We start from the raw sequence: 18,717 nt of genomic DNA on the forward strand, positions 1-18,717 counted from the left end.
GATCTTTCTCTGTCAAATAAATAAAATCTTTAAAAAATACATACATAAGACCTCTTGATGTGCTGTTGTGAAAAAAGCTCCAAGAGATATTTGCAAAAAGAAAATGCAGAAAACTCTATATAATATTGCCAACCTGGTAATCTGTCCAGTTATTTGCTAAGTAACTCTATGTAACACAGTCCATGTGGTGTATGTTGCTAATGATTACATGAGCTTGGGAAATGACCTACTTGTGCAGATCCCAGACCCTTGACACATAAAAACTGTGAGGTAGTAAATGTATGCTGTTGAAGTTACTAAATTGTGGTCCTTTATTATGAACCCCCCAAAACTAACACAGATTATGGTACCAGAAATGGGATGATTCTATGGTGCTTACTTGAGGGTTCAGGAGAAACTGTAGAACCAGATAGTGGGCACATACTGGAAGAATTTTGAGGAGAATAGTATAGAAAGCCTAGAACACCAACTATCTGTTAGTTTGTTACACAGCAGTAGAAAGCTAAAATGCTCTGGATTACTAACATCCCACTTCTCATTGGTAAGGAGTTCAGCAATGCATTTCCATCTAAGGACATGACTCAATCAATCCTCCAATCCTCTTTGAGGACCCATTTTCTGGGACCATTCGTAGGAGAGATTTCTGTATTTTTCAGGGTCTAGTCAGGAGAAAGAAACCACACCAGTTACTTCAACAAAAAGAACTCAATATAAAGGATTGTTAACTAGACATAAAGTTGTTAACTACGCAGCAGTAAAGGTAAAACCAGAAGCTTAGGTTATCAGAGAAATAGCCATTCCTCTTCAGGCTGTGGAAGCAAAATAAAGGAATTATTAAAATTTAAAAGTTTTGAGGAAGGGTCAAAAGTGGAGGTGAAATTCTCTGAGGAAGGGATATCCCTGGGTTGGTGATGCTGTCTGTCTCTGAGTTCATTTTAATCCTTTTAAATCTAAGGCCCATCCCTTTGAGGAGGAAGCATGAGCTGGCCATTGCTAGTTCCATGAAGGAATGTGATAAGGCTGGTTCTATGAGTGATACAGAAGTGGCAAACTGGTTTCAGCTTCTGCTGTGGGGGATGAACTGCTGCTTGTCAGAGTGGGAAGTGTTGCCAAGGGATCTCACAGGAACCAGAAGCGGGGAAGGAAGCCAACAGGAAAGAGCAAGTCCCCTTTCCTCTTCCAGCCCCCTAGCATCCTTATTGGAAGATCTTGCTAAGGCTCCAGCTAGCAAAGCAAAATGTGATTTGTTGAGTTCCAGTCGTGTATCACAAAGGAGGATAGAGAAGGGTGGTTTGGAGCTGAGAGACAATAACTTCATAACTAGCACAGTCACATAGCTTCATGCATTAGATCTGCAAAAGTCAGGAATGAATGAGTTTCTTTTAATAGTGAGTTAGTAACTTACAGGAAAGGCTCAGGCTTCAAGACCTAAACAGAGTATCCCTATTTTTTGTTTGTTTGTTTGAGTTTGTTCCCAGGTACAAACTTTTCCCCTAACTGTAAGATTGTGCACTGATCCATAATGGAAGCAGAGGAAGGGGTCAGTTTTCCTTCCAAAGATAAAAATTATGAACATTTCATTTTAGCATGCAGCTGAGTGTCAACTAAAGTTCTTTAGTTCAGTTTTCTTTCTCTTTTCCACAACTCCTTCCCCATCAAAACAAAACAAACAGACAAAAAAGGATTTCTCCCTGTTAGGAAAGAACACAGGTGCATTTGGGAGAGGGAAAATAAAAGTTACTCAGAACTAGGCCTAAAGAAAGTCTTTGGAAATTAAGTGTGTGAGAAGTTCTGGGACTTCGGCAGGATTCAAAAAGTTGCAGAGTGGAGGAAATTGAGGATAGTCAATGTGGGTTATGTCCTGGGTCCTATTGATGTTCCTCAGCATTTGGAGGAAAGAATGGAACCTCTTATTAATTATGTTTGGCTACTTGAGTACTTCATAATTTTTTTAAAAAGATTTTATTTATTTACTTGACAGAGACACAGCGAGAGAGGGAACACAAACAGCGGGAGTGAGAGAGGGAGAAACAGCCTTTCCGCCAAGCAGGGAGCCCCATGCAGGGCTGGAGCCCAGGACCCTGGGATCATGACCTGAGCCGAAAGCAGACACTTAAGGACTGAGCCATCCAGGCACCCTTGAGTACTTCTTTAAATGCAACTCTGTACTTGTACTGGATGATATGGGTCACTGGATTTGCTAGAGTCACTCAACTTTCTTTTGTTCACAGATGCATTACCTCTCAGCTGAGTTCTCACTTTGTTTATACTTTGACTTTATTTATTTTTTTAAGGTTTTATTTATTTATTTGTTAGAGAGAGCACAAGCAGGAGGAGCGGCAGGTAGAGGGGGAAGCAGGCTCCCTGTTAAACAAGGAGCCCGATGCAGGACTTGATCCCAGGACCCTGGGATCAGGACCTAAGCCAAAGGCTGACACTTAACAGACTTGAACCACCCAGGCGTTCCTATACCTTAACTTTAATTGTTCAGGACAGGTTATTTTACCTTCACCTGTTCCTATAAATTCTCATATGGTTTATATAGTTCTTTGGAGAGAAACAAAATTGGTTTTGCAAACAATATCTTGGGTGAGATAGGCAGGGCCGGTGTTAGCTCCTCTGAGGAAGCCAGTGCCCCATTGTGACATCTGTCTCAGTTTTTTCCCACAGTGCTGCAATCAAGGTGTCAGCCAGGAGGCAGTCATTTCAAGGCTTGGCTGGAAGGAATCCCTTTCAAGCTCAGTGTGGTGGTTGTTGGCAGGATTTCATTCCTCTCTGACTGTTGGACCAGGGCCCTGGTGGCTGGAGGCTTCTCTTGACTCCTCGTCATTGGGCTTCTCCATAGAACATTTCCAAGTATGGCACTGGTATTATCATGGTATTCATGTTTTATTGTATATTTTCTTCTAACACCTTTACAAAGTACTGTTTTTAAAGCCTTTGTGTACAAATGTGTGTGTGTGTTTGTGTGTGTGTGTGTGAATATATTTAATACAAATGTGTATTGTGTGTTGTGCGTGTTGTGTGTGTGTGTTGTGTGTTATAATGAGGTCGGTTGTTTGAGAAGGTAAAGAACATGCTTCTTCTCCATTCCTGATGTGCCCTTCCATGTGGGGATGTCTTTACTTGACACTCCTCATGCTTTCTGTCTCTTGTTTTGATTCTCCCCAGAAAAGAAGGAATGACCCAACAGATTGGTGAGACTGGTAAGTGTAAACTGACCAAGTTCAGCTCAACCATACCCTCTTCCTCTTGGGAGCAAACTACCCAACAGAACCATAAATTCTCCCCTTTTCCTCCATTCCCTCTGTTTACTGGGAAGGAGGCTAGGGGGACCATGGAGGAACACTATAGTATTCCAGTTCTGGGTGCCTAAGTCCTTTTAATTCTTGGATTCCATGTTTGGAATTCTACCTGCTTGCAGATAGAAGCAATTTTTCCAGTATTAGCTTTATTGCTAATAAATGTGGTATTGTCATTTTCTATCTGACATATTCATTTGTCTTATTCCTCAACTATTCCTAACATGACTAAGGAAAACATGAATGTCTTCAGTTGGGCTCCTCAAGTCCCAATGTTTAATTTATCTCCTTTTAAGTCTCACAACCATTTTGTGAGGTAGTCTGGTTGCATTTTCACACCTCATTTATAGATGAGGAAACTAAGACCTAAAGGAGGAAAGCTCATAGTTTACTAGAACGCTTTCCCCTTGGCACCACAATAGTGGGAGTCGGCAGCCAGAGAGGCAACTGCAATCCTAAATAAAGGCCAAAGAACCTTACTCTGGAGGAATAAGTAAGCAATCTAGGACAGGAAGTACCGCATTTGGCAGCATGATTATTTGTGTTATGCTTTTCTCCTTTTATTGTCTATTGCTTACTTTACCGAATAACACATTTTAAAGAAGTCAACAGAAAAATACTAGGACTGGACATATTCCTGAAGTGACTCCTGGTCCTACCAAAACAGCCCACCCTACAGGCCTTCAGATGCTATACTGTACTGCTGGTTCCCTCTCAAGCCAAAAAACAAGGTCACATCAGGGGAAAATCGAGACAAGGTTTGGAGAAGTAGTATTAGAGTTTCCTGTCAACTGGAGCTTTCAAAATAATAGGTGGGCTGAGGAGAAGGAAACAATGACTGTCTCATCCACTGCCCCATGACCTCCATGAGACCACCCATTTCTAGCAGAGGCAGTGGGGCGAGTTGTCCTTTATTTTCCTAAGCTTTTGCCTCTTTTTAAAATTTAAATTCAATTAACTAACATATTATGTATTATTTGTTTCAGGGGTACAGGTCTGTGAATTGCTTCTTGACCTGTTCAGTATTCTGTCTGATTTCAAGTGAGAGATAATTGGTCTCAGAAACTCTGTTAGTTCTTCTTTTCTTAGGTTTTGGGTTTTTTAGCATTTGAAGCAAAGCAGTTACTTGGCCTTTAGCAGTTTCAACTGCATACATATTTGTATTACAACTTTCTTTCTCTAGCTTTCTGTTGCTTTACTTTGATTGGAGAAAGTCTTGACATTTTCTTCTCTTTTCTGAGACATCTCCTCTAAATGAATGATTTTTTTTTTCTCCAAGATGGTGCTTTTGCTCCTGTCTCCTTGATAATTCTGCTGTCTCATGTTGAACAAAGTGGAGGAAAATATGATAGCTCAGTTCTTTTGCCTCTTTCCTTTGAGTATATTGTCAACTCCAAGCACCTAGATCCCTCTGTCCTTTCCATTAACCTGCATCCTGGTCATTTAAACTCCATTACCATATTATTTCAATAGTGAACTACACAATCATGTATCATAAAATTTTCTTACTGATAAAAATGACAAAAATATGGTGTATGGGATGTTCCCCCCTCTATAATACAAAGGAATGAGGAAGAGAAAGAAAATCTAATCAGTTTGAGTGACCGACAAACACATCGGTCACCACCTCGGTGGTGATCATTGATCAATTTTGAGCAGGTCATGGCAATGCTAATGTTAAATGGTGTTATTAATATTGCCCTAGCCTAGTGGGTTTCAGGGTCTTTCAGTTCCTTCTTCTCTAACAAGCGTAGGTATATATAAGAAGTTCCCACTCATCCAGGTTTCTAGCCACACACACCACACCCCTTTCCTGGACTTCCATATGCCCTGGGTAATGTAATGTCGGGGGTTGGGAGTGGTTGTTCAGGGTTCAGGAACAGAGAAGTTGTTATCAGAGACCATTTGAACAATTCCCTAAATGGGGCTTGAGATGTATGGCACAACCATATGATAACTATTGTTCTTTTCTTTTTAATTGCAGTATGACTGACAAGCAAGAAGCAGTATATATTTAATTTAAACAATTTGATGAGTTTAAAGATAAGTATATGTCCATGAAACCCTTACCTCAAATCTACTATTAAACATATCCATCACCTCTAAGTTTCCTTCTGTTCTCTTTATTATTATTATTTTAATCACTTATTTTTTTACAAGAACAGTTAACATAAGATCTACCCTCTTAGCAAATTTTAATGAAGACTGTTCTAAAGGCATGACGGGGTTGCCTTTTAAATAAAACCACATATCTATACGTATGGAACATCCTACCTCCCTTTGCTTTTTTTCCTTGTTAGACTTAGGGAAATTTACCCCTTTTTCTTTTTGTTTTCTCGGGTTCTGTCTTTCAAAGTGTTGTTTCTTTCTAGATAGTCCCTGAAACCTAGAACCCTGATCATCACTAACAGAATAATGAATCTCCCTTTTCTTGAGAACTGTAAAGTAAGTGTGGCTGGTGGCCTAATCTTCAAATCTTTAAAGGATATGCTTCAGATCTGTGAAGCATAAATATTTGAATTTCATTTTCCTTGTGGATTAAGGGGAAAAATATAAAAATTACATTTTTGTGTTTAAAACAATCTAAATACCCATGCTGAGGAGAGAAAAACTCTCTAACGGCCTGAATATAAAGGAAACCATTTTGGATTTCTTTCTAAGTCAGAATGACTGTACCTAAACTTTGTTTAAGCCAAAAGCCTCATTTATGGCCTGCCAAGTTTTGTAAACGAGTAGCCTAAAGGAAAACCATCTTGTCCTTAAGGTGTTGATTAATGCTCCTATTCCCTGTGTTCCTTGATGTTAAAACTTGTGACTCCTACCTATATGTTAATTTACAATTTTTTGTGCCTTTAAGAGGTATAAAAAAGTGTATACTCCATAAAAACTGTTCATTCTCTGGAACACTTGCTTCTCTTTTAAGACCGTGTTTCCTAAGGAGTTGTCCTAACTCGGACTCAAGTAACTCTCTTTGTTTCTTTTAGAGATTCTAGAAGGTTTGTTCATTTTGCATTGACAGTATTGTAGGGGAGGAGACAAAATTTTTCCCTCTACTCTTCTAGGTTTTCTAATGAGGCTCTGCAAATCAGACTGATAAAAGACCAATTATGGACAGAAGAACAGAAGTTCACTGACACTGTACCTAGATGTGGGAGAACTTGGTGATGCATCACTCAAAGGGGATAGTTTGACCTTGAGTTTACATAGCATCTTTTTTTAAAAAGTTTTATTTATTTGACAGACAGAGATCACAAGTAGACAGAGAGGCAGGCAGAGAGAGAGAGGAGGAAGCAGAGGCTCCTTGCCAAGCAGAGAGCCCGATGTGGGGCTCGATCCCAGGACTCTGGGATCATGACCTGAGCCGAAGGCAGAGGCTCTAACCCACTGATTCACCTAGGTGCCCCAATTTTACATAGCATCTTAACAAAAGGAAGGTAAATTTTTAGAGAGATGACAAAAACAAAAAAATTGAATTCCTAGGATGGCAAATTGTGGGAAGGTAAATATTGGGGGAGCCAAGGGAGGATAAGAACTAGTACACAGGGGCACCTGGGTGGCTCAGTCAGTTAAGTGTCTGCCTTCAGCTCAGGTCATGATCCCAGGGTCCTGGGATCGAGCCCCACATTGAACTCTCTGCTCAGCAGGGAGCCTGTTTCTTCCTCTCCCTCTGCCTACCACTCCCCCTGCCTATGTGTGCACATGTGCACTCTCTCTCTACCAAATAAATAAATTAAATCTTAAAAAAAAAAAAAACTAGTTCATAAAATTTGTTATGTAGATTCCTATACAGACTCTGGGCTGATAAGAGTCTAGAGTTGTCTCTGATGATTGACTTGTGTCCTTCTTGATAGAGAGGAGTGATAATGTGATATAATAAGAAACATAATACTTGGCTCATGGTTCCCCAAACCCTTGTAATTTCCTAAGTTATTAGAGCAATGGAAACATCTTTTATTATAATATTTGGTCTTTTGTCCTCAAATAGCTCCTGAGTGATTAAGGTAAAAGTGTCTTTTCTTATTCATAACAAGCCCCTTCAATGACACCTGAATTTATTTTAATAAGGTGACTTTTGGAAAGTTCCTAGATAACAACAGGATGGGGACTGATTGCCCACAGGAACCAACCTTGTGACTAGAGGGTGGAAATTTCAGCCCCATCTCCTGACCTAGAGTGAGTAGAGAGGAGATGGAGGTTCAACCAATTACAGATAGCCAATGATTTCCTCAATGATGCCTGTGTAATAAAGCCTCTATAAAAATCCTAAATGAGGAGGTTCAGAGCTTCCATGTTGGTAAGTACATGGAGGTTCTAAAAGAGTGGCTTACCTGGACAGGGCATCAGAGTTCAACCCCTCCTCACATAACTTGCCTCATGGTTCTCTTCTACTGGGTTATTCCTGAGATACAACTTTTCCGAATAAACCAATAATCTAGCAAGTAAACTATTTTTCTGAGTTCTGTGAGCCATATTAGCAAAAGATCTAACCTGAGGAGGGATTGTGGGAACCTTCAATGTGTAGCTTGTTGGTCAGAAGTCCAGGTGACAGCCTGGACTTGTGATTAATGTTTGAAGAAGGGCAGTCCTGTGGGACCAACCCCTTAACCTGTGGGATCTGAAGCTATCTCCAGGTAATTTCAGAAATTAGTTAAATTGTAGGCCACCCAGCTGGTGTTTGAGAATGGCTCGGTGGGAAAACCTCTCACAGATCTGGTGTCAGAGTATTCTGAAATTAGAGTTTAAGAGCAAAAATGAAACCTAAGTGTGTTTTCTTTTCAAGAAGGGAGAGGGAAAACTTTTATAAATTTATGTCCTGCTTTTAGATACATGAGGGAGAACAGAGAGTCCCTTTGGCTCAAAATAATCCTTATGCCAATGTGGAATATTTGGGGGTGACCTATTTTTTACCCTTCAATACCTTGCCACATGATATTTCAAGGTTCATCAGAACCTGTGGATTCTATTAATTCAGAGCTCTTCTCAATTTTAGTATACTCAGATCTCAGTATTATAAATGTTTTTAAAAAGTGTATTCCAGGGCGCCTGGGTGGCTCAGTGGGTTAAGCCACTGCCTTTGGCTCAGGTCATGATCTCAGGGTCCTGGGATCAAGTCCCACATCGGGCTCTCTGCTCAGCAGGGAGCCTGCTTCTCTCTCTCTCTCTCTCTCTGCCTGCCTCTCTGTCTACTGTGATCTCTCTCTGTCAAATGAATAAATAAAATCTTTAAAAAAAAAAAAAAAGGTGTATTCCAGCTTTTAGACTAGTGGTTTTATAAAAGATAATATTCTTGCACTGTTAGATGGACCCAAACATTACCTGTGCTTGAGTGAAGCTTGCTAGAGGCTAGAATTTAAAGACAGTTTTACTAATTATATGCTAATATTCATCATTCCAGGAAAGCTATGCCTTCTCACTTAACACAATTTGGTTTCAGATCAGCTTAAACTTATCAGGAAGGTCCGTACTCCAGTTACAGAAACTTAAACCATGATTTACACACAAAATATCAGAATTCTGGGTTTTCAAAAATGGTGATTTAATTGGGTGCCCACATGGGGTGTCTCTCCATCCACTGAGGCCTCCCAATATGGGGCAGTAATTGGGTGGAAGCCAGTGGTACAGGCAGTAAAAGAATCCACCTGAGATAGAACAAAGGAGATAGAAGTTTATTGAATACACTGCAAGGGAGCTGTAGGCAGGACACCTGAGGAGAAGTGGTGGGTGGGGGGCAGGTTTTTTAAAGGGGAAGAGGAAATAGGGTGACATATGGAAAGTTCCATATTTGGGGAACTGTGCCTAGTTGGAAGTAGCCCATTGGTCAGTTGGGGCCTGTGGGTATTTTGAGGTAGGTCACTTGATGGGCTTGTCTGTATTCAGCCAGTTGGTCACTGCAGCCCTTTCTGCATTCCATTGTGCAAGCCTGTTTGCCTACAAGTGGCCTCCACCAAGTAGTTCTGCAGTGTATCAAGACCTGTGATGTCACTGAACTGATAGCAATTAAGCAGTGGGAAATACCTGTGTCTGAAATTTCTTTTTGAATAATCCACCTGTTTGATTTGTGTTTGAATAGCTGCATTTCCTTAAACAACACAGTGAAGACAGTGAAGTATAATCTCGATCCCCTAGGATCTCCACTGACTTGGTTTCTTAAAGCCCTTCCACTTCAAAAAGTCTTGAGTTTAGAAGACTATAGACTATGGCTTTGGACCAGGCAGCACACCTAGTCTCCTTCCAATCTTTCCTTCCCCCACTCTCTGTGACTTGGGGCAAGCTACTTGACTTCTTTAGGCCCCTTTCTTTCCTATAAAATCAGATGATTTAGCTTGCAGAAATGTTAGAAGGTTGAATGTGTGTATAGTAACTGGCATGTTCTCACTCAATGATTTGAGATGACCATAACTGCATCTTAGAACATTCCTAGAAAATACCTTCTAGAGTTTCTACAATCTAGCCATCTGACAGCTTGCAGACAAATTATACATAGACTCTTTGCTGCAGCTTCTTTCGGAATATGCCATTCAGTGGTAAGCCCAGAATGGGAGCATAAACTATTTATCCTGTAGGTTCAAGAAAGTCGTAGTATAGTAGAGCAGAGGGCCATGAGAATGGCAGAAGTTCCGGGGAAAAAACTCATCTTCAGCCTAAGGAGTTAGAGCACCAGAGCTTGGTCTGAAAATACAGGGCCTTTTGGGAAGGGGCAGTTCTGAAGTCAGCAGGATATGCACTGACCTTACCTTTTCCAAAGACTTGAAGAAAAGTAAAGAAGGAAAAAAAAAATTTGGTGTCACTTTAACCTCAGGCCTATTCTGGAATGCCTGAAATATAAGGAGGGGAAATGTCGAAGACAGAAGACATGCCATCTGGGGTTGAGGGATCTGTACAGTCAACACCTGGAGGCTAAGATGGCAGATGGCCTCAGAAAGCTGGAGTGGAACCACACGGTGGCAGGCAAAGTCAAGTAATGGCCTAGGATTCGTCAGTCAACAGCACAGGCAAAAAAAGAGAATAGTGAGGCACCTCAGATGATTCCCTGTGTAATTTATGAAATTATATTGGACTTGGACTGATATCCAAGTGTCATTCCCCCAGTTTACCAGGGACTGTGGAGCAGTGGGCTCCTGTTTGAAATTTTTTTAGTGCTGCTCTTACCTGGTGTCAGTTGGAAAAGACGGGTTTCATCATCAGCTGGCACCAGACAAATGTACGAAAGCAGATAAGCCTGTCAGAGCCACTTCCTTTATGATGCAATACATTTGACATGCAAATGGCACAAACTGTGCAAAATGAATGGCGCAATGGCAGCTTGAACACCTGATTTCACTGTGACCTGAATAAATGTTGAAATTTCAAGACTATATATTGCTTCTTCTCTTCCACAGCTTTTGTATTTAGTTTAGAGTTTCCTACAAAGTCATAGGAGATGCTTACTAAAAATACAGGTTATTCAACTCTTTTCCCGGGTGATTAGGCCTTACTAATTGACGTATGAAAACAATTTATAGGTTTTAAGTGCTTTACTACAAACTAACATTTGTGTTGCAACTGAGATAGGCCCTATAAGCAGCACTAACACAAGGCACCAGGAACCCAGTGAAAGGGCACCAGAAAAACACCATCATCCACTTTCACACTCTGTTCAAAGACTTAAAATTGTATTCAGTCATGTGAGGTCTTAACATGGGAAGAAGGAGACAGAGAATGTCCCTTTTCCCTCTTTGTTCCAGGGTAGAACGACTCATCATTCTCTTCATCTTTTGTTGACTGATGTATCAAAAATCTCCTTGGCATTTCTGCCATGGGTTCATTAAACCTGTTATTTAGTCCAGACTTGGGGCACTTGATTATCACAGGACCCCTTCCTAAAGAGGCCAAAAGGAAGAGGGTATGTTTTCATGTCTCCAAGGAGATCTAAGCCAGAACAAGTAGAAACTTAGTCTCCATTGTCATCAGGATCCACCACTTGGAACAAAGAGGCTCCTAATGCGTTCAGCTTGACCAAGATTCATTTTAAGCCTATAGCACCCCAAACTAGGTTCAGGAGACCAGAAAAATAACACCCCCTCACTTCTTCTTATCTGTACCAGTCACCTGCCATAGAAACATTGTTGTCCTGTATCTTGTAGTGCCGGTGTCCCTTTTGGGTGGATGTGTAGGCCTATTTGGGTCACACTTAAGTTTTCAGGGCTTAAAGCTTCTCAGACTGTAGCGTGCTCAACAATATGTTAGGAGTTGGGCGCCTGGGTGGCTCAGTGAGTTAAGCCTCTGCCTTCAGCTCAGGTCATGATCTCAGGGTCCTGGGATGGAGGCCCACATCGGGCTCTCTGCTCAGCGGGGAGCCTGCTTCCCCCTCCGCCTCTGCCTGCCTCTCTGCCTACTTGAGATCTCTCTCTCTGTGTCAAATAAATAAATAAAATCTTTAACACCCCCCCCCAAAACCAACAATATGTTAGGAGAGAGTTGTGTAATACACACTTTCCTGAGACTCCCCACCAGACGTTCACTTCCGAGGTAGGAAGGGGCCTGAGTAAAATTTGTATTTTTAAAAAAGTGGCCCAGGTAATTTGGATGTACGGTATCAATGAATCTCACATAGAGAAATACAGGCCTGAATGCCCATGGGTAAGTCGGAGTAAAAAAACCACATGAGAGTTTTAGGACATAATTCAGAAGGCAGAGTAAGAAAGATTAGAATTCCAAAGATTTTGAAAGCAACTGCAGTATGGTTCTCAAAATTTTTGCTTGGAACCAACTGTAGGAAAAGGACACTCTCCCCATCATCATAATGTATATATTAAAAAACACAGAAATATACATAACATTCTTATGAGACACACATTGCATTGCTTTTCTATTCTTTTTTCAGCAGTTGCCCCCAGCATGGAATTTTGTCTACACAGCTTTGTCTGGTTGTCTTTCCAACTTCACATGGCCTGGCCGTGTGACTTTACCAAGGATCCTTATGGAATGGACAACACCCTTTTCCATTTCAACGGATGTTCTGAGACGGGCCCCTCATGCTTTCGAGTGAGTACCTATTGGCTGTTTTGGGGCTTTCCCGTTCTCAGGGGTGTGAGACACCCCCTGTTTCCCTTGACTTTCTCCTGTACAGATCCTGCGACTGCACAGCTCTTATAAACATGGGTGTTTATCTTCACCCATTGTGTTTTCTGGTCTGTGGAGAGACCTTGCCATTTGGTTGACTGGTAAATGTTATCTGTGAATTTTTGGTTTTCTGTCTTTATGTGGGAATTTGGAGGATTACATTAATTAATTGGGATTAAAAAACTGTGCCACTGCCACTTCATCTTTACAATGTCATACGATCTGTGTATCTTTGAGCAATGTATTTTGAATAGTTTTGGCTTTTCCTTTGGAAGTTATATAAATAAGCATGTTCTTGCCATACCTTACTCTTTGGCCACACTTTATGTTTCTGAGTTATTTATGTCTTATAACTGCTTATTCATTCATTTTTGCTGCTATAGTTGTTATATGGCTATTTCACAATTTACTTATCCATTCTCCTTTTAATAACTTTCCCCACTTTCTGCTAATTACTAATGAGGCTTTGGTGAATACTCTGTACTTGTCTTCCAATGCACATTTGTAAGATTTCCGAGGAAATATACCCGGGTAGATACGAACTGAATGACAGATGAAGTTGAGCATCTTTTTATGTGTTTACCCACCAGTCAGTTTCTTCTTGTGTGAAATGCCTGTTCACGACCTTTGCACATTTTTCTATGGCATTGCTTGATTTTTTTCTTATTGTTATAGAAGAGTTCTTTATATATTCTGGATTTTAATAATTTCCTGGTTATATATTCTACATATGTTCTTTTTCTGGCTTGTGCATTGCTGTTTTTTACTCTCTCCTTGTCTTTTCAAAGAACACAATTCTTAATTTCTGTGTCGTTTTATCAACCTTTTCTTTATGAATTTTGCTTTTTATGTCTTGTTTATGTTTCCTACCTTTAGATTATAAAGGTGTTCTACATTTTCTCCAAAACATTTTCAAACTTGGCTTTTTCATTGATACATATGGAAGTGATTTTTGTGTATAATTTGAGGTGTGGATTTAAATTTGATATTTTGTACACAAGTAACTGTACCAATGCCATTTCTTAAATATTTCCTTCTTTCCATATTGATCGGCGTTGCCAAGCATTTTCATACATGCATGATCTGTTTATGGAGTTCCCATGTTCTTTAACTGAGCTATTTGTCTATCTCTGCTCCAGTGGATCATGCTATTTTAACTAATAGAGCTTTAAAATACATTTGGATGGCTGATAGGGCAAATCCCCCCTATCCCCAGCCCCATTTTTGCTGCCTCTCACCTTAACACCTCAAGAATTCATCAGTAATGCCTCTATTGCCCTCTCCCACAAGCCAAATTGGAACAAAAAAGGTCCCAGGTTGCAGAACTAGGTTTCTGAACTCATGTGGAACTCAGCCCAGCCTCACGTGTTGATAGTCTTAAGCAGAAACTAGTGTCTTCTATGTGCATGGAAATGTTAATACTATTATCTTGCCTTTGTGGATTTTTCCTACGAGTAAAAGCATTTTCACAAATAATTGTTAATTGATTGTTGAGAAATGTCTATGAAAGTTTCAGGGACTGGATTAATCTCTACCCAATTTGTAGCTAGAAAATTAAAGCAAAGAGAAGTTAGAGAAAGTTTCTTAGGTAAGAGAGTTAAGGGGCTGAAAGATCCAAGTTGTCTGATCTCAGGTCATCTCTTCCTTGTTACTGGATAATGTTGAGAGAATGTCCTCATCTATTGTAAACATTAGAATGCAAATTACTTTTAGGAATGTGTCACCAGCTTTCTAGGGAGAGAGCTGTCTTTGATAGGACTCAAGTTTTGGTAAGGACTAGAGGGGTTGCAACCATGTTTTCTTTATCTAAAAGACATCCAAAGACTGAAAGTCAGACCTTCTTTTCTCTCATTCATCAGCTACTACTCATTACCTATCTAGGTCCAAAACTTTAGTGAAAGTGAGATGGGAGAGGTAATGGAGCAAGTCAAAGGGGAAAAAAATGGCAAAGATCTTTGGGGAAATCTATATTCCTGGAAACTTCTATTCCTTATAGATGCCATTCCCCTCAAGTTCTTCCTTTTTGCTTTTGGAGGTTTTTACACCGCTCTATTACTCTTGATGATATTGCCAATTATATAGTGCAGTAACAAATGTCAAGTTCACAGTGGACTAGATGAGGAGAGGCCAGCTATATTTTAACCTAAGTGTTTGCATACACACTCATGTATCAAAAGTTATATAATCACCAGAGAGATTATTTTGTCTTGAGAACTTAAGACTTATATTGCTAAGTCAGATTTGCCATTAAAACGGTTGCTCTTTAAATTATGTAAGAAAATGTTTGTCTTGTCCTGTCTTAAAATATCCACTAGATGTTGCTAAAGGGTTGTGGAAAAAGCAATCATCATTTTCATCCAAGGCTTCAGTTATGGAATTAAAACTCAAAGAAACCATAGAGCTGTCAGAAATAGTAAGGATAGAACTTAAACACAGAAACAGAAAGTATATCTTCAAAAGATAGGAAGTAAGTAAGACTGACTAGGGAAGACAACTTAAAGGTCACATTGGCATAGTTGAAATTTGTGCATTAGCTTTGTGACATTGTGACATCAAAAAATTACTTTCTTTTGGTAAAAGTATTATATTAGCATTTAAGCAATTAGGACAATGTAAAAAGTTATAATTGGGAAAATAATGACATAGAACTCTACCACTCAGGGTGACTATCTGTTAGCATTTTAGCTAATTTCATATCCTTCCATTTTTTCCCTATACTTCTTTGTTTAACTATAAAGTGTTATTTATATAGTATATATACACATATACTTTTTGTTTAATTATTTAAAATACATATATACTTTTATGTTTTATTATAAAATATCACATGTATATTATATTTGTTATATATATATATATACATGTATATATATCTCATATGGAAGCTATGAAACATAATAACAGTCAGCTGTGATGAACTACACAGCTGAAGATATAAGATATTACCAGTTCTTTTGAGTTCCCTGTGAACTCTTCCCCACAGCACTCATCTGCCTCCCCAGAGAGCTGATCAATACCCTGAATTTTCTTTTTAAATTATCCCTTTAGTTTGAGTTTTATCATATGTCAATGGGTTCTAAATCATATACTTTTTATGTTTGTTTGTTTGTTTGTTTTTAACTTTGTAAGAATGGGTTCTAAAACTCGTCAATGTTGGTATGTTCATTTTTCTCAGCCACAAGATGTCCTATCACATAATATCCCACAATTTACTTATCTATTCTCCTCCTGATAAACATTTAGGTCTATTCTCCCATGAAGGGATAATTGTTTTTTTTATATTCTGGGTTATTATGAGTAATGTACTTGTGTCCTGATACAGATGTGCAAAAATTTCTCTAGAAATCAAATCCCTGGATTATAGGACACTTGTTCTATGATTTACTCCAAATTATTTTTTGTGTATGTAATGACATAGGGGACAAGTTTCATTATTTTCTCCCACATGACTGTCCAGTTGTTCTAGCACCTTGTGATAAAGAGGTTAGTGCTTCCTCATTTAATTGACTTGGCACTTCCACATATTATTAAAACAATCATGGCATGTTCCCTGACATATGACAACTATCAGTTAAATACAGATAAAGCATAATTAGACTATAGAGCATTGGTTTCTTCTCCCATAATCTGTACTATGAAAAAATGTAATGTGTGTCCATTAGTTTAAAATATTACACTGTAGACAATGATTACAAAAGGACAGGTGTGGCACAGTAAAAAGGAAAGCATTAAATGAGATGAAAGAAGATTGAGCAATTTTCCAGACAGAGAAAAGAGAGAAAGGACATTCTAGGTAGAAAGACTGAAGGTCATGGCACAGGCACAGAATGCCGTAAAGCTGGAACTAGTTTTTCAGTTGGTCATATGTCCTAACAAAGAAATAAGTAACATGATTTCTTTATGGCAGTTCCAAGTTGAGATCTAGTTAATCATTTTATAAGCCAGCTACATGATTAAAGAAGTAGAAGTCAACTGGTGTTGGCAAGCACTGACTGCGGTGGATTATGTCCAGGCGATGCAACCACAATGAACATAAGCCTGAGTATAGTGGTCATTGTTATGTTTTGTCACCTTTCTCCTTTTGCAATCATTTCACTTGTTTTCTTTCTTGCCTGCCCCCCTTCAGTCCTTTACCTTACACATGATCTTCCTACTGTAATGTCTACATTGTTGAATGCGTGATTAATTCACTCTCCCTCAAGTAGGACTCTCAGAGAACTGAGATTTCCCAAACCTATTCTACACATTACTTTTTCTTTCCTGGTTCCCCTGCCCTCAGCTGACCATAAAGTCTGAGCATTCTGGCCCTGGAGTATGGGGGAGACAGGATGGGGAGAAGGAGGCAGGGAAGTTCTTATAAGGGTGGAGTCAAAGGTGAGCTGGAGCCAGCTTTTACTAGTTTGCAAGAGCCAAGTGTTTTCAGGAATTTGTTAGTTATTAAATATAGTCACTATTAAAAATTTAAGAATATAAACTTACAATTGCATAAATCATCTTAAAAATAAAGGCAATGAATACCCACAACTCATCAGTTCCTCATTATTCTGTTAGATTTTACCATGGGGCCAGACTCTGCAGTTAACTAAATGAAGTCCAAGGAGGAGAACGAGGAAACAAGAAATAATGTGTAGAGTAAGTTTTGGAGTATTTACACCACAGAAATCTACCAATTCTACTAGTTAGAACTCCCCATTACCCCCTAGAGGGTACGCTGTTAAACATTTAGAGCATTTAGACCCCTCTCTGGGTCCGGCGTTTGTTTAAAGCTGACTCTTTCATAAGCGATTTTGTAATGTTTTTGGAAATCGGGTCCTCCACTGGTGATCTCTCTCCTGCAGTTCCCTTGATCTGGGAGTATGTATCCTATTTTGATGATCCCTTTTCCATTCTTGGGAGACAGAACACAGAAGTCCACTTCCACCTCTGAGTTCCACCTGCTGAGTTCTCCCTCCAGACTACCCTTTTGACAGGATATAACTAGGCTGGTTCTCTCTTGAGCATATCCCCTATCTAGCTTGCAAGAAACACCGTGTTTCCAAACAAACATGGCTGGTGTATACTGATTATACCCTGTGATCTACTATCAGAGGCAAACATAGCTTCTTACCCATTAGGTTTCTCAGTTTCCTCTGCTGCTTTAATGGACTTCAATTATAATATACCTTTTTGTCATTTATTGGAATAACAGATGCAATTAGTTATTCTCCAGAAATATTTCATCACAAAATATTAATTATCTATTAGGTTACTATCTTAAATTTCATAGTACTTTTGAAGTGTTTTGTATCTATTTTGTGCCATTTTAAAGTTGAGCTTCTATCTTAAATTCTGCACTAAGAAAGGACATACATGCAGAAGTTGTGTCAGCATATCCCTATGGCAGTGAATCAACTATAGTGACCAATAAAAAACGATGAGGGTACTGAACTGACATCTAATCCTGTGTAAGCCGGCCTTTGTGTGCTCTCACATTTTACAGTTTTTGAGAAAGTTTTGGGCACCCTGATTTTTCTGGTTATGTCTATATCTCATTCACAAACCAGTTCTTTTATTAAAAAAAATTTTTTTAAGTAAACTCTGGGCCCACTGTGGGGCTTGACCTTACAACCCCAAGATCAAAAGTTGCATTCTTTACCAATCAAGCCTGCCAAGTGTCCCTTATTCATAAAAGAGTTCTAATTTGTGCCTGAACACCATGTAAATTGCTTGGGTTAATGGACAGCCACACTTCCAAAAAAATGTTTAAATCTTTGAGTAAATGAAGATTCTTTCAGAAAATGTATTTTAAAATATTTACTATAGAATACACGGTAAAACACTTTATAGAGCTTTATTTGCACGGAGAATATTACTTGGGTAAAATATAGCTGCTGGATTTACTTTTTTAGAGATTCATGTTGTGTTTGGTTATGCTAAATCAAACCTTCCATGGAAGTCTCACCTTTCATAGTTCTAGGATCTAAAGCAACCTGGAAGGATGTAAATGATACAAAGTAGGCAGAAAAGAATTTGTTTTTAAGATTTTATTTATTTATTTGAGAGAGAGAGAGAGAATGAAAGAGAGTGAGCAGGAGAGGGGGAAGGTCAGAGGGGGAAGCAGACCCCCTGCTGAGCAGGGAGCCCGATGCTGAACTTGGTCCTGGGACTCCAGGATCATGACCTGAGCTGAGGGCAGTCGCTCAACCAACTGAGCCATCCAGGTGCCGCAGAAAAGAATTTTAATGATAAAAGTAAATATATTGTGCAAGTACAAAATAATAAGTTTTTCCCCCCCCAAATCCACACTTGCAAACAAGTTTCATTACATTACACC

This window comes from Martes martes (genome assembly GCF_963455335.1).
Source record: "Martes martes genome assembly, chromosome: 5".
Taxonomy (NCBI): Eukaryota; Metazoa; Chordata; class Mammalia; order Carnivora; family Mustelidae; genus Martes; species Martes martes.